This window comes from Vidua macroura, chromosome 1 (assembly GCF_024509145.1).
Source record: "Vidua macroura isolate BioBank_ID:100142 chromosome 1, ASM2450914v1, whole genome shotgun sequence".
NCBI lineage: Eukaryota > Metazoa > Chordata > Aves > Passeriformes > Viduidae > Vidua > Vidua macroura.
The window spans coordinates 29488103-29503788 of record NC_071571.1 but is presented as its reverse complement, the minus strand read 5'-3'; the positions used below and the strand labels follow the sequence as shown (position 1 = coordinate 29503788).

At 41.4% G+C, this 15686-nt stretch overlaps 1 long non-coding RNA gene across 2 annotated transcripts; it reads left to right on the top strand.

Moving 5' to 3' along the window:
• Window positions 1-7: 7 nt before the first annotated feature.
• Window positions 8-12942, top strand: LOC128818840 (uncharacterized). Of its 2 annotated transcripts, none has more exons than XR_008440567.1 (5): window positions 8-159; window positions 1779-1844; window positions 7979-8040; window positions 12428-12514; window positions 12742-12942. It is a non-coding gene; the product is annotated as an uncharacterized LOC128818840 (long non-coding RNA). The 2 variants fall into 2 exon arrangements; XR_008440566.1 differs by having other exon boundaries at window positions 12698-12942.
• Window positions 12943-15686: the final 2744 nt, after the last annotated feature.

Here is a 15686-nt window from a genome sequence, read left to right as displayed (position 1 = left end):
TGACGACACGAGCCCGGGCCTCGCCCTCGCCCCCGCCCGCCGGACCCCGCCGCGGCGCCGTTCTGTTCCCCGCACGAGCGGCGGCGCCTCGCCGGTGACGGCGCACCCCTATAATCCGTGGCCTGTGTAATGCCAAGGAAAACATCCAGGGATTTACTTGTACGGACGTGGAAGTATTCGGAGTGCTGGTAGTTCTACCAGCGCTTCATAGCATCAAGGCTGGAAGGGACCATCAAGTCAACCGAGCACTGCTGCTGTCATCTTATTTCTATTTTTAACATATTTTATTTATCTGTTTGTTTTGGGTTTTTTTACTAAGTCATCTTTCTACTGCACCTCCTTACATATTTGTGTATTTCCTTAGTTTGAGGGTTAAATATTTTCAGTTACAATTATTCTGCTTTACAAAACTTTCCACCTGTATAGATAATTTCCTGCTATTCAGTACCTAGTTTTTATTAAGTGTTCCTTTTGTGGCTTGAATGGTGTCCTGGTTGACTCCAACCATCCAAAATCCTATCTTCACAGTCCCCGTGGGCTGCAGCCTGCTGAGTGAGGCTTTCTAATAAATACAACATCTCTAATATCTGCCAGGTATTCCAGTGTGGACACGTGTTGCAGGATTAGTGTCCAGGATAGTTTCTTGTCTTTTTTGCTGGGCTTCACAAAGAGACAAGGACATGCTTGTTCCTCTCTCGGGATGTCCATAAGGGTACACGGCACTGTAGTTTTACTTTATCAGGTTTTGGTGCCAGAAAACTTGTTTCAGTTCCTAGTAAGCAAAGGAAGCTGCATCTACTTTCTGATGAATTCATGACAATTCTTAATAGGAACTTGTCATCAAAACAGTTCAGGGAGGAAATTCCAAAAGTGGGGGTTTTTTTTCCGTAATTTGGCTGGCCTTCATCTGCTAAGGAAGCCCCAGCAGGCGAACAATCCTTGCCAGCAGTGAGATGTTGAACAGCAGCACACTTTGTCTTTCCTAGTCTGTCACTCAAAACTTTTCTTTTTAGTTTTAAACATCTTTTTTCCATGCTCTTTGGTATTTCGCTAGACTTCTTGAATTAAATACAATACATTTTTTTTCCTCATACAATAACACAGACTTGTTGCTTTTCTCTTGATATCTACTTTTCTAGCTGCTTGATGGACAAATCAAATTCAAATTCTGCAATATTTGTGACCACAAATTAAATCTGTATGCTCAACAGCTGCTGAAGCTTTATGTGTCTTTGGTTCTAAAATTGACATCCCTGCTGCTGAAGCTTTGTGAAGTGACAGGAATCGTTAAAAATCTGTTGAGATTTTTCTTCTCTGATAATTAAACTTACTTAATATTGTGGCTAATCCGGCCTATTGGGAATGCAGATTTACTGACTGCAGCTACTGCATTATTGGGCCATGCTTCTGATCCTCTGGGCCCAACTCTGGCAGAGCGTAAATCAAGTATAAAAGTCACTTGTTTCAGTGTAATTTTACTAGCAGCTTTACTAAATAGTAAAGACAGGTTTCAGAAATTGCCCACTTGATAGAAAAGTGTATTTTGGATATATGCCCTTTCCTGAACATAAGGAGCCATCAGCTTATCAAATGTTTTTGTTGGATTTTGTTGCAAATGCTAACATCTAAAGTTACCGTGCCATTGTTGCTTTGGTTATAGTGCTGAATTATTCAATACGATCATCCACTGCCCTTCTTTTTAGAAGATCTGTTTCACTATTAATTATTAAAAGCTGTCCCTTCACTTTCTTAATTAATGCTGGTGTTTCTTATTAAAGGACCCAGCTCCTACAGCCTGTCGTGGGTGGGAAGTACCTTTTACATGTTCACTGCTTCATGTTCAGGTAGGCATCTAACCATGTGTGATGCAATGTGGTTCATACCTCTGACCATAAACTCTGGGGCATAGTTCAGCTGATTTAAGCACTCAAAGGCTCCAATTAAGTAAATAGATCTATGACAAATGTAGCAGGAGTCCTTCCTCAATCCCCCTTCCATTTTTGTTCACAAGCTATAGTACAAACTTGGAATAATATGGTTTGGATTTAAAATAACACTTTTGGTGATACAGCAGTCAGCTGTGCTGATGTCTGTAATTTCTGATGGTGGTCAGGAGTGTGTCTGTGCTCCCATTTCACATCAGGCTTCATATCTACAGCACCCAGCTTGTATTTTGGCTAGAACTAAATTGGCTCAATTCTTTTAAATGGCTAATTATGACTTGCTAGTTGTGGAAAGACTCTCCTGCAGTTGGAGAGAAATCTGTCATTCTTTGTAGGGAAAATATAGATAACAGTACTTTGATATTTTTTAAGATTGTTTAAGTACGTGGTCCAAGTGAGAGTCCTAGGTATTTGTCTTCTCAGCCCGTGTCTTTATAGGGGATAAATTCTGCACTCCCATCTGTTACACAAATCTTGAGCTGCTTGACATAACCAAGAGCAGAATACGCCTTTCCTTTTCTTTCCTCACTTTTCTATCTTTCTGATACTTATTCTCTGCTTTCTTGCACATTCTTTTTTCTCCTGCCCTTCTATGGTGTGTTTCAATGGCAGCGCTGGCAGCAGGAGGAGCTACAAACAGTGTGGATTAGTTTTTCTTTCATGGGAAACTGCAGTGGGGGGAGAGTACACTGGGCACTTGTAATTCTGCTGACATGCACTTACAAGGCAGTACAAAAAGTAAGTGTTTCTGCAAAGGGAGAGGGGAGTGGAAGCACAGAGTTATTGGGGCTCAGTGCTGGTACACTTCTTACTAGTCCAAAAAGCTTAAAATGAAGCTGTTTGGGTGGTTTACTCATCATTTCCCAGTAAACTCGCATCAGCTGGATTGTTTTCTGGAGGATTGCTGCATAAAGCCTTTTACTGTAACACACTAAATGAAAACTCAGCTTATAGCCAAATCTGTTCTATGTCTGTAGGCTGTGGCCTCACGTGGGGACTGCTGGTTTCTGTTACCTATTGTGTGCCTGAAATCTAAAGGTCTGTGTCACTTCTGAGGCACAAATTTGAAAAGCGAAGGCTCAAGTATGTACAAAGTTCTCCTAAAGTGTATGCTATTGTCTTAAAATTAAGACAGTAAGACTTTTTTGTTACTCTTTACTATTATGGAGTGTCTAAAATGTTGTGAGTGAAGCATTGTTTGCCAAAATTGATTTTTATAGCTTTATTTTTCCCAGGTTTACAAAAAGTCGTTGACAGCACTTTAGGTATTTCATTTCACTCTTTGTCTTGTAAAGTCATTTTTCTTCCCCTCATTTGTATAAAGTCTCTCATGCACATCGAAATCAGGGAGGAGGAAAGTAGGGTTTAAGAAAGGCAGGTGTTTCCAGGAGTCCTATTTATTGTGTACAGTTGACATATTTAGATGTTAGTCTTGAGGTGAATAGTGTATACACACAACATAGACAGGGTTACTTGGAATAAATAAAGTGCTTATCCTTCCTTGGCAGTTGACCATTAAAGCATGTTCCCGTGCCAGGTTAAGTATGCCTGAAGTTTGGTGATGACCAAACAACAAAGGCTGTGAAGTAAAATGTTGCTTATCATCAGTCGTTTTTCTCCATGGATGTAGAGTTTCCAATGTCATTTCTTGTGTCACTGGGCAGGAAAATCTGAGTCATCTCAGTCACCTGAACTGCCTGAGTTATTGAGTCATGTCAGTTAGTCACCTTAGTTGTAAGTAACCTATGACTGAACATATGGAATCAATTAAACATACACTTAAAATGTTATCTGCTGTAACAATCAAGATTTTTTTTTCTCAAATTCAGCGCAAATGTCCTGTGGACATACCCCAGTTATTTCCTGAGGTGTTAGTAATGAATTAGCTGTGCCTTGGTGTTTGCTTGCAGTCATGAAATTCTCCCTGCTTCCTGGAACAAAACCAGTTCCCAGCAGTGCTATTGTACTTGTGCGATCCCATCACCAACCTTAAAGAAGCCCTTTCTGGCACTAGGCAGTGAGGAATAGCATGAGTAGGCATAGCTGTTGCATGGACCTTTGCTGTCTTACAGGTTGACACACAAGGTGTTGTGGTGCTGGTTTCTTGTCAATGATCATTATGAGCCAGACACGGTGGAGAGGCGAGTCTGGCATGCAGAATAAATTTGTCTATGTTCTTTGGATCAGAGAATCTTCTCTGCAGAGAAGAAGAATGTACAAAACTGTTTGGCATTTTTATTTATTTCTTTAGTGAAGTGGAGCACTGTAGATTGAGAAAGGGAAATCAGGACAGGAAAATAGGCCATTTAAGTAGTGTGGCTAGAGAAACCCACAACTAGGTCAGAAATTAGCTCCTCCAAAAGCACAAAGACATAGCTCCTGTTCAGTTTAATAAATCTAACAAGTGGTTACAAAGGACGTAATGGTTTGTTCATCTTTGCTCTTGGAGAGACAGATAATGAGTGTATTCTTTGACAAACTTTCTGACCAAAATCCAAATGGCATAAAGCTCTTGGATCGAGCCTGGGAAGTTAAATTGCTATTAGGAAACTACCTAGAAGGGAGACTTTCTCAAGCAGAAGCAGCTACAGGCAAGTGCAAAACTGTTGTCCTGGATGGAGTGGCTGTATGCCCAACTTTGCTTTTTGAGCCGTTCTTTATGATTCCCACCAGATATACTGTGTGGTGGTGGACAATAACATTGGACTGTAACAATAAATAGTATGTCTCCTTGTTAACTCAGTTGGTGATCACGTCTTTTGAATAGCGCTCATGAATAGCACTTGCCAGAGAAAATAGGCTTGGTGAAGTTTGTCCCTTCAAAAGTTTGTGGACAGGTGAGGGGGAAAAAAAGCAAAACTACAAAACAAAGAACTAGAATAACCCCAGGACACAGACTTTAAAGGGAAAGTGTATTTCAGAGGCCAGCCTGCTTAAAATAGTAAAAGAGGCAAATACTTATAAGTTCAGAAGCTATGTCTTGGGATTTCTAAATATCTTAACTGTAAGAATCACCTTTCATCACATTTAAAATCCATTCTGCATTAAGCTGATAGAGGATTAGGATTAAGGAAAGTTTGTTAAATGTATTAAAGAAACAACTGGAAGGTGAAAATAGCAGTATAATGGTATTTTGAATAGTAGTACATAAAAGACTTGACCGAAAGCCCGGTCCTTCTATTCAGGACCAGGATTCAGAAATGTTCTGAAATTGGGCTGCTTTTAGTTAAGCTTGGAAGAGAAAAAAGCAGAATTCTACATCCTGAAAGTGAAGTGGTCTAGGGCTTCCTTCAGACAAATCCAAACTTACTTGGCCTATTATGTATAAGGCACTGTGGTCTCTCTGGAGAGGTGGATAACTAGCAGGAAAGTAGCCTCTGGGAGACTGTGTGTGTCATACTTTATTTCCATGGGAAAGGGATCATGGCAACGTGCTGGTACCTGACTCACTGCCATGTCTGTTCTTCAGGTCTGAAATAAACCCAGCAAACTTCAATGGCAAATATAAGTTAACAACTCTGTGATTAATAGGACATTTTAATGCTTGTGGACTAACGCTGGGGTGTAAGCTGTGGGAGAGTAAATAGCTTTCAGATTAATTGCAGGTTTTATTGGGTTTATGTTATGTCTGCTGTGGGTTCTCATTACCATTGCATCCCAAAGAGTTCCTATGTATCACATTCAAGTGGAAACCATCGCATCGTCACGGGAAAGATCGATACCATCTGCTGAATGCCCTTCCAGGTGATTCCCTGGGAGAATTCCAAGAAAGTCTAAGAAGCAGAAAACCTATCTTTTTATAAGTACACGGCAGAACAGAAGAGGATGGTTTGACCAGGACCTTGTATGGTGGAAGGGTGGGGAGAAAAGCTAGGCATCACAAAGGAAATTTAAGCACTGAGGTTCTGATGTAAGTTGATTTGCTAAGTGATCATCACCAGGTGTATGTCTTGGCTGTGTCACTGTTCCTCCTTTGCATGTGAGCTGTGTGACGAGCTGTGTTGTGCCTGTCACAGAACCGTGGAGAACACAGGCTGGAGGGGACTCCTGGGGGTCATCTAATCCAACATTCAGCTTGGAAGCCAAAGCAGTTTTCCCAGAGAGACATTCAGAAAAATTTTGAATGGCTCTAAGGATGAAGGGCAACCCCAGCTTGTTCCAGTGGTTGAGTACTCTCACTGTGAAAACCTTTCCATTATCAGAATTAACCTTGTTGCAACTTTTGGCCATTGTCTTGCTCTTTTGATGTGTCAAATGAGAAGCTTTGCTCTGCCTTCATTCTAACTCCTTTCTGGAGTGTAAGACTGCAGTAAAATCTACCCCCAGCCTTCTTCTATGTAGACTAAATAAACACAGTTCCATTGTCATTTCTACATCATTTGTCTAGGAGCCAGAACAGTAATTTTTTTTTCCCTATGGTACCATGACTGGTACTTTCCTTTGATATCCTGCTAAAGAACAGAAGAGAGAAAGAGATATTTCATCCAAATCAGCAATCCCCGAGTGAAAAAAATTCACGGGGCAAAGAGAAATACAGAATGCCAAACTTTGGTGTATCTGTTATTTCTTTCTGTGGTTTCTGTAAAGCACAGTCAGTGTTCTCACCCTTCTCTATTAGCATGGCTTAGCTGTGGTAAAGTTAGCTGCTGTGCTCCTTTGGTGAGGTAAGAACTTTACAGAAATAAATGATTTGGTTATGAGCAAAACCTTGAAATCATGAACAGTAAATGGCTCAAAATTCAGAAGTTAAATTTAAAGAACCCAATTTCTTTCCTAATATCAAATCTTATATCAGTGTCGTAAGTAATTTAGACACTTGACATGCATTTTGAAGCAGTTGGTTCAGTGATAATGCTATATGCCTCTAGCAAGTCATCTTTCTTTAAAATATCTCATTAGAATAGCCTAGCTTCTTTTCTTGCAAACAGAAGACCTATAGCTGTAAGCTGCCAGTAATGCAAGTTCAGCACTTCTGAGCGTGCGTGAGGAGCGTGTAGAAAAAGCTACAGCTCTTTAGTTAGGAAAACGACCTGCTGCTGCCAGCCAGCTCTGCTGCATCACCACCATCATCTGTGCGCAAGCTGGGGACAAGCTGGGAAGCAATTTCATCGTCTGGTCTTCTCCCTTGACGGCACTAAAAGCGTACCAGGTCCTCACATAAAAATTTAAAGCTACAAGAGTGCTCAGGAGTATATTCATCTATAAGAACAGCTCTTAATTTTCCAGTAGTCTTCTTGCAAGCAGATGACACTAACAGAATGGGTATCTAGTAACATGGAAATAGAAGAAACAAACCTTGTTTGTTACTTGAAGTGTCAGATGGTAACCGAGGGTTTGACAGTGAAACCCTGGATTCTCATGCTTATTCTGAATTCTCTGCTTTCTCTTGAGCTATATAAATCCAGCTCCAGTACAGTGGCAGTCATATCACTGTGAAAATCAGCCCATTTGTATTGGTGTGGAGTGCATTTCTGACTTTATGTAAGCTAAGCAGTATATATGCTTACACATTTAAACTTAGCTTCCTATTTTATCACACAAGTTAGCTGCTTATGGAGTGTACTGCCAGTGCTTTTTGCTATCAGTGCCCAAACATCTGCTTTAGGGACATTACACAAGTTGACAGTCAGATACTGGTATCTGCAATAAGTAATTAATCCCTGAAGCACACAGGAATTTTCTGTCAGTCGAATTGTCTTGGTACAATTTCTCTAAAATAAAGATAAAGCTGATGGGTCATGGCTTATCTTTCACCAAAGTTTCTTCTTGGCATCACAAGATTTGTCTCTTTTAACTATCTGGCTTCCCAGATTAGGGTTTGCCCTTTTGAAACTGTGGGTTTCTGTCAGTGCTGATCAAGACAGCCATCAGTTGAAAATGGTTTTATATTAATTGGCCAGGTATTAGCTTTGGTTTTTGTTTTTTTTTTTTTTTTTCCTATGCAGTTGTTTTTTACTATACAGTTTACAAAGACAAGGAGAAGTGTTCTGCTGATGTGCTAATACAGTTTCCATTTAATTGTGTATTTCACATAGGTCAAGAAACCTTCTGCTAGAGGGTAGGAGAAGCAAACATTTAGGAATGAAGGAAGAATAAAGTGGGTTTTATACTGTTCTTTTTTTTTTTTAAGAAAGTAAGCGAAGAATCCTAAAATAGAGTATTTGCAGTTACTGTGCTTTACAGAATGTACACTGAAATCTAAGCAAATCTATACTTAATTCTGCAGACAATTTTAAATGATGGTGGATTTTCAAGTTTAAAATAATTAGTTTACTTCCTAGTATCAGCTGGAAAGTGTTTTTGACACCATCTTGTGTTTTATTTCCACCTTCTATGTGTGAGTGAGAACCTGCCAGCCTGTTGCCACAGGAGTAGCTTTTCTCCTAGAGGTGTATTGAATCTTGATGGCACAGTTTTTCTAGAGCAGCCCAAGTCATGGCAGCTGGCAGTACGCTTGGTGCTGCTTCCTTGTTGATGCCACCAGGATAGACACAGCAGCTGACAAAGCAATAACTGGGGTGCTGATAGAAAAGAAGGCTGCTTCAGCAGTAGGAAACCATTTTAAATATAAACTAATCTTTCTAGAGGACCCAGCCTTAAATCAATACATACTCTGAATAAAGTGCTCTTGAAGGCTGCTTTTCCCTAGGAAATATTTCTTCCCGTGATTTAGGGAGGGCAAGCAGTCAGTCGTGTTAGGAGCAGAGAAATCTGGAGCACTGGCACCTCTGGGTGCACTGTAGTGGTGTCTTGCATCTGTTCAGTGGGATTGCTGGCATGAGGGATAAAAGATTGCTGTTGGGTAATATAAGTGGTAATAGAAACATGCTGATAAAAGTGGGACAGACTTAATGACCCTCTTCTCAGGAGCAGCAGGCCAGGGTTTGTTTCTAGTCTCAATTCTGGCTATGGGTGCAAAGAAGCTTTTGTTTGACAAAGAAAGGAATGGACCTCAGGTCTCCTACCTGCTTCTCATTGCTGTACCTGTGTTGGGGCTAAGACAGCACCACTTCACCATGCTAAGACTCTGCTGTCTGAACTCATTCAGCAGCATGCTATCATTCAGCATTTACAGGCATCTTAGTGTCTTCCTTAAGTGTCATCTCCATTTCTGAGTCAAAGGACAGTAAGGTCAAAGGTCTGACAGAACAAAGAACATCCCTTAAAGGATTTACTCCAAATGCTGGGTAAATCCTTAACTACTAAGATAGTTCTTCATTTCATTATTTTATTTGACACTCTTGTGTCAAAGGCATGTGCCCTTCACTAACCAAATGCTGCATTAAACAAGGCACCTCTGCATTTGGGGAGTAGAGCACACTTGATATTTTTATTCAGCAGTCAAGTTTTTTTTCACAGTGCTTTATCACTTTATCTGTTTAATATTATTTTCCTGGGCTGGATGATTTCTTGGGTTTTTTTGCCTCTGAAGAATATATTTCCATCCATTACAGACTGGCACGGCAAAAAGTGATTGGTGAGAAGTGGCTGAGTAATATGATGATACTGTCTCCAAACACCTTCTCCAAACAGGAAGGTGTCTCTGGCTATGAAGAGAAAATCTTGTTCATCTTGGGGGGTTATCTGGATTCTTCCATTTTATGAGCTGGACTAAAACCCCTTGGGAATTCAGAATATCTCTGGGTTCCTATTTTAAGTGACTTCTGGTGGGAAGAGTTAACATGAATTTCAGTATGGAAACAAAATTCTAGTTTAAATGTCATCTGCAGCATGATTCAGACCTCCCACTGTTGCAGGACTGGTAGGTTGTTGCTCTACTGTCTGTTATGTTTGTAGAAGGCCATGCTTTTGTGCTTTTCCTCTAGTTTACATTTAGGTTCCTATCTATACTATTAAAATTGTCCCTAGTGGATTCTTCCTTTGATATGGGAAGATGCTGTCCTTTTGCTTCCTCTCTAAGGATTAGTGTTCCCCGGAAGACCACACTTTTCCTCTGTGCTTTTTTCATGTTAAAACTCCAGGGTTGCTTTGCAGCATCAGCACCACCATGTGTTTCTCTTCAGTCAGTTGCCCATTCAGCTTTCAGACCTCTCCCACACTCTGTTGAAGCCATTTGGAGTTTGGGGTCATGAGAACCAGTTGCTTTAGTTCTTTAGTAAATATATCCGTGTCTTTGATTTATCCATGCTTATTCTTCATGCCTACATCTGATTCTTGCATTTCACCCATCCTAGTCAAGTTTAGTAATGCATAAAGGTGAAGTTGCACACAGGCAGAGCATAAACAAGTTTGGTTTTTTAGCACTTGAAGGGAGGATAGTTTTATTTAGTTTAAATAAATCAACCAGATGTGTGCCTGCATCATCTGAGCTGCATTTTGGCTGAAGAATCCTTCAGTTTAAAGGATTACCATGACCTGCTGTTTCAAGAAAGTTTCTTTAAAAAGAAATTAGTTGCTGTACCAGTGACTAAATTATAACATAATTATGACACAAATGCTACAAAAGTCCCTAGATTGTAGCCAGTTATGATAAAAATACTAAAATTCACCCCCACAAAACAAAAAAAAAAGTAAAGAGAACTGTGGGTGTGATTATGCATAAAATGCTGTTAAAAGCTGAAATAGAAAAAGAAAGTAGAAATAAAGCAGTCTCTGTTCATCAGTAACAGGGATCTGCTGTGACTGTAAGAGGGGGAACACATGGGAGTGTTACATAAGTGCTGTTTAATGCAAGAAGGGACAACACATGACCTTGAATGATGCAGGTATTCTGAATTATCTTTCTGTCCTGTTTTTTGTGTCCTGTACTTCTCTTGGGATTGCTACTTCTCTTTCTCTCTCTCTGTCTTTGGAGTATTTGCTGGCATTTTCCCTGACAAGCTACTGGCCTATTTGGGATCTCTAGGGACTGCATCCCTACAAATCTGGCTGCTGTGATTATTTTAGTACTTGTCATACATTTCCCTGGGGAGCAGCGGAACTGTGCCAGATGCGGTTCATGTGTTTTGCTTCCCCTGGGCCCAGCAGGGAAGCTGTGTGCCAGCTGGAGGGACACCAAGAGGGGGCTGAAGCAATGGCTTTGGTACCTGCCTCAGCCCCTGGGAAAGAGGGGAATCCCCTTTCCTTCCTCCAAGTGAGGGGCTGCAGGATGTGTCTCTGCACAGGCTCTTCAGCATCATGGGAGAGCAGACAGCTCTGATTGCAGGTCCAGAAGTTTAGCTGAGTGTGACAAAATGCTTTCCCAGTCTTTCTGGAAATCTGGGCCAACCTGTGAGGTTGAGAGAAGGTAAGAAACCACAGTAAGTGAGAGGTGATCTGTCTGGGAGCAGAAGACATTTCCATGTTGGATTTATTGAATTATGTGGGGTTTGTGATGAGAGAGAGAAATCAGAACTTTCTCAGCTGGAAACAGGATGAGATACTCTTTGATTAGAAATCAGAATTAATGGGCTCTTCTGGAACAGCTTTACAGTTTCAGTTTTCTGGATTCACTAATTTCTTAAACTCAAAGCAAAATGCAGAAGATACAAAATCTGTGATAACAAGAAGGAAAAAAAAAAAAAAAAGGTTGTTTCTATTAATCCCAGAATAACATTGTCTTGATAAAATCACAGAAAACTGTTTTTTTTTTAAAAAGGTAGGAGAAGTATAATTTTCCAGATCTTCCACTGTTTCCATTTCTTGACACCAGAAAAATTTCTGGTTGTGGAAGTAGAGTGTCATCTCCAGGCTCCTTCAGAAGATATCTTTGCATTGCTGTTATCCCAAGGACCTGGATCATAGGGACTGAAAGGAACAGAATTGATGTAGGGATGGGCAGCAAGCCTCATGATAAATTCACCTTCTCTATCTATGTCATTAGTAAAAGAGAGAGATTCTGTGACAATTTTTTACCTTTTCTTTCACTGACTGTCCTACTTATTCCACAAATTGTAAATTATCTGCCTTCTCATTTCCCTTTAGAATCTCCTTCAGTGTCACAGATACCATCTATTTTCTCTCGGGTGGTCTTACTGATACAAATCTAACTAAATTTTAGATCAGTTTTTCACAGTCGGTTTTATTTTTTTTTCCAAGGCTGCTGCTTCTATTTTGGACCTGGGGAAGGAAATATAGTTGAAAGCTTATTGGTTTTTCCCAGCTAGACTAGTGGGTTTAATAACCTAGGTCTGGCTAAAAACCTTATTTTGATCATATCCTAGAATACATCAACAATACTGTTTTGTTATTTCTTCTAGCATAATTTATGGCTGTCAGTGCTACGCAAATATCCCAGCAATAAGTAGTAATGGTATGGAGAGTGCTATGCTAGCCCATTTCATCAGGGAAAAATAAACAGAAAAATCTCAGACAATTGATGCACTTTGAGAGACTGCAACACAAATGTATCTTGTTATGAAGTTGCCATGATACAGTCTTTTGTTCACTGTGGCTTGAATCACTTATTTTTTTATTCTTGTGTGTTCCTAAATCAGTGAAATTTGGTGTTCATGGGGTGTTTCTCCTTGCTGGTGATGTTCCAGAGCAGATTGCAGTTTCCCTGCGGTCCTGTGGGGTGAAGGGTGCTGAATAGCACTTGAATTTGTAACAGCATCAGTAGAAGAGCTGTGGTGAGTGTAGGACACAGCAAGCAGTAGTTAGCATTGAACTCTTATATGAGGCACTTGGACTGAGGCTATTGAGTTTCTGGCAGCCATGGGAGGGACAGATCCAGGTACCAAAATGTTACCTGTCAGTCTGCAGCTGTGTCATTAGCAGCTCCAGCACTGGCCTCTTCCCTTGATACTGTCCAGCAGTGCCTGTCCCACAGGTGGGGACACGTCCTGTATGTCTGCAGAACAGAGCCACGTGTGGGTGCTGCTTGCTGACGACTGAGACCGACAAGTGCAGTTCTCTCCTGCACCCGTGTGGGACAGGCAGCAGGAAAACAAGCACGTCCCCTTGACTCTCCTAATCCGGATCTCCTCCGATGAGTACTAAGGACGCTGCTCTCCCAGAATGGCCTCTCAGGCCCCAGGGCAGCAGGGAGCAGTGCTGAGGTGAGACTCCAACCTGCAGAGCTCCTACTGAAGTTCCTGAGGTTTTGTAAGCTCAGGACTTCTTTCTCATCAGGGAATAACACTGGTAAACTGGAAAGGAGCACCTGAACCCCCTGCTAGAGTGTGGTGTGATGTGAGCTACCAGGCCTCTGTGGGAGGAAAGTGAGGCTGTCACCATGGTGTTAATCAGATTCCTGCCAGGAGAAAATAGCATGTGAGCTATTTTAGTCATCCAGGACACCAGTGCAGAGGCTCTGTGACATGGACCAAATATAGATTACATGCACAGCCCAGGAGTGCTCGCCTGCCTGAACCGTGTCTTCTGCAGGTGTTGGCATCACTTCCCCTCCTGGGATTTGTTTTCATTTACATGAAGATATAAAAGCCCATGTGGCTGGTAAGGAGCAAGAACTAACTTTTATTTAAAATATCATAGCAAAAACAAAACCAAAAGCCTAGTGGAAAAGTGGAAGAAGTCAACTCTTGGGTTTTTTTTCCCCTTCAAAATCAAAAGATGTGGCTTTTTTTGGAAAATATATACTTATGTAATTTGTCCTAATTTTGGTTCTTAATAACCAGCATAGCTCAGTGACAGCTGAATGGTTGCTGCAATTAACCCATGTAATGTTATCTGTGGCTCTTTTTGAGAAAGGACTGGTTTGTCCCAGCCCACAAGACTTACTTTAGATAATCACCATTTTTAAGTGCAAATGTGATTTTAAAGGTAGTTATTCTTGTACATGAACATGACAGCAGCTTAAAAGCCTGAGGGAGTTTACCAGTGCCTCAGTTGAGGGCATGTTTGGGAGCAACAGGTTTTATGCTCCAAATGCTGTTCAGACAAACCTGGCACGACTGATTCACCACATGCCCCCATCTGCAGCCACTCAGGCTGAACCCACTGGTTCCGGTAGGTCACATTTTCAGGAAGGTGTTCAAAGCAGAAATCAGAGTTCAGCAACTCTACACCCTTACGTTAGTGAACAGAAAGCATTGGGCCACCTTTTCTTGCCCCTTGCTAGCCTTGAAGTGCTGGCCTGTCATTGCTGAAGGGCACAAGCTGCCCTGAAATAAAGCTGTGCTGCTCAAATAGACACAAAGCAGCTTATTTCTTGCTGCTAATGAAATACTTGCTGCTTGTCAGTGCCCTGACCCAGGGACCACCCCTGGGGAGCTGTGCTGGGAGCGGGAGCCCCCCAAAGAGCTGCACCAGCCACCCTCAGCCCGAGTGTTACCTGGAGTGAGGAGGAAGGGCCTCCAACACTGCCCAGTCCATCAGTCCCTCAGTGCTGGTTGCTCAGTGCATGGGTGCTTGTTCTGATCAGAGCTCTGCCTCTTAAACTGTGGATTATGGCAGCATTGAAGGAAAACACGACTCCCACACCCACACATTTATGAGGAATTGTTTAATACCTTGTCACTAAATGGACTGGGGAGGGGGAAGGCTTTTAAAGGCTTGAGAAAATGGCTCTATATTGCTTGAAGAGCCATTTTTATGGAAAAATCTTAACTGTACACACACACAAGACCACCTACATATCCCTCCCTCTCCCAAGTGTGGTCATGGAGTGGACCCTGGGATCTCATAGAGGTTCTCACCTGGCAGATGCTGGTTTCCCTGGGTGTTAAATGCCTTCCTTGCTCAGCCAGCCTGCAGCTCCCCTAGGGATGAAGTTGGGGAGTTTTCCATCACTCCTTTTGGCATGGCTCTGGCTGCTGGGTTTGGGATGTGCTGGCCAAACAGAAAAGGGGGATGTTGGCACAGCAGGTCATCATTTTCTTGGGGGTAAATCTCTATCAGCCAAAGCATAGTAAGGGTGAAGCAGGATTGCTGTTGGAAACAGTGCAGGGAGCGTCAGCTCCATGATGGTTTGTGATCTGTGGGATTACTGACTGCAGTGGGCTGGAAATTCCCCTTTGCACAGGGCTTGACATAGTTAGACAAGCTGCAATGCAATAAGGTAGTTGGAGCAGCAAGAAATAAGAACTGTCAGATTCATAACCAGCGCTTTAACCATCTTCACTGTTGCATCATCCCAAGGATGATGTGGTCTCTCTCCTGGAGAGCACTTGTACACCAAAGGAATGTTTTAAAGCAATGTAATTGGCTTTCTTAGTTAAAACCTCAGGGAGAGGCCAGAATAGAAGAATCACGAATCACCTCCAAATTCAGCAATCCCCATTTTAAAGTGCACCCTATTGCAATTTATTGTAAAGTAAAAGATGTACAGTTCTGACATTAAGATTGCAGCTTCAAAATTGAATGCAATATATTATATGAAGCACATTTTCTATGAAGTATCTTTTTATTTTTACAAGACAACTGATTCCATATTTAAAACACATATTTGTTGATTGACTGCAGCTTTGATTTCTCTAGCAGAGAAACACTAATTCAAGAGCTGTGTTGAAGAAATGCCTTGGGTTGGGAACATTTTTAACTGAAATGCAGACTCTCTGAAGGCTTCAAGGGAGGGGCACTTTGCCTGAAGGGAGTCACATCAAAAGCTCTGCCCAGCTTCTAATCTAATAAGGTTTCATGAAAAACCTTATCATTACAGACTTTTGTACTGATATTCAGTCTGATGCAAACCAGATCTATTTGTATTTGTGCCCCTACCTACTTCAGTTACCAGCATATATGTGAAATACTGGATGAAAAAATACACCTGTAAGTTCCCATCTGAACTCAAGAGATTAAGTGGGAAAAATTCCTGAAAACTAGATTGAGAAACTGTTAGTG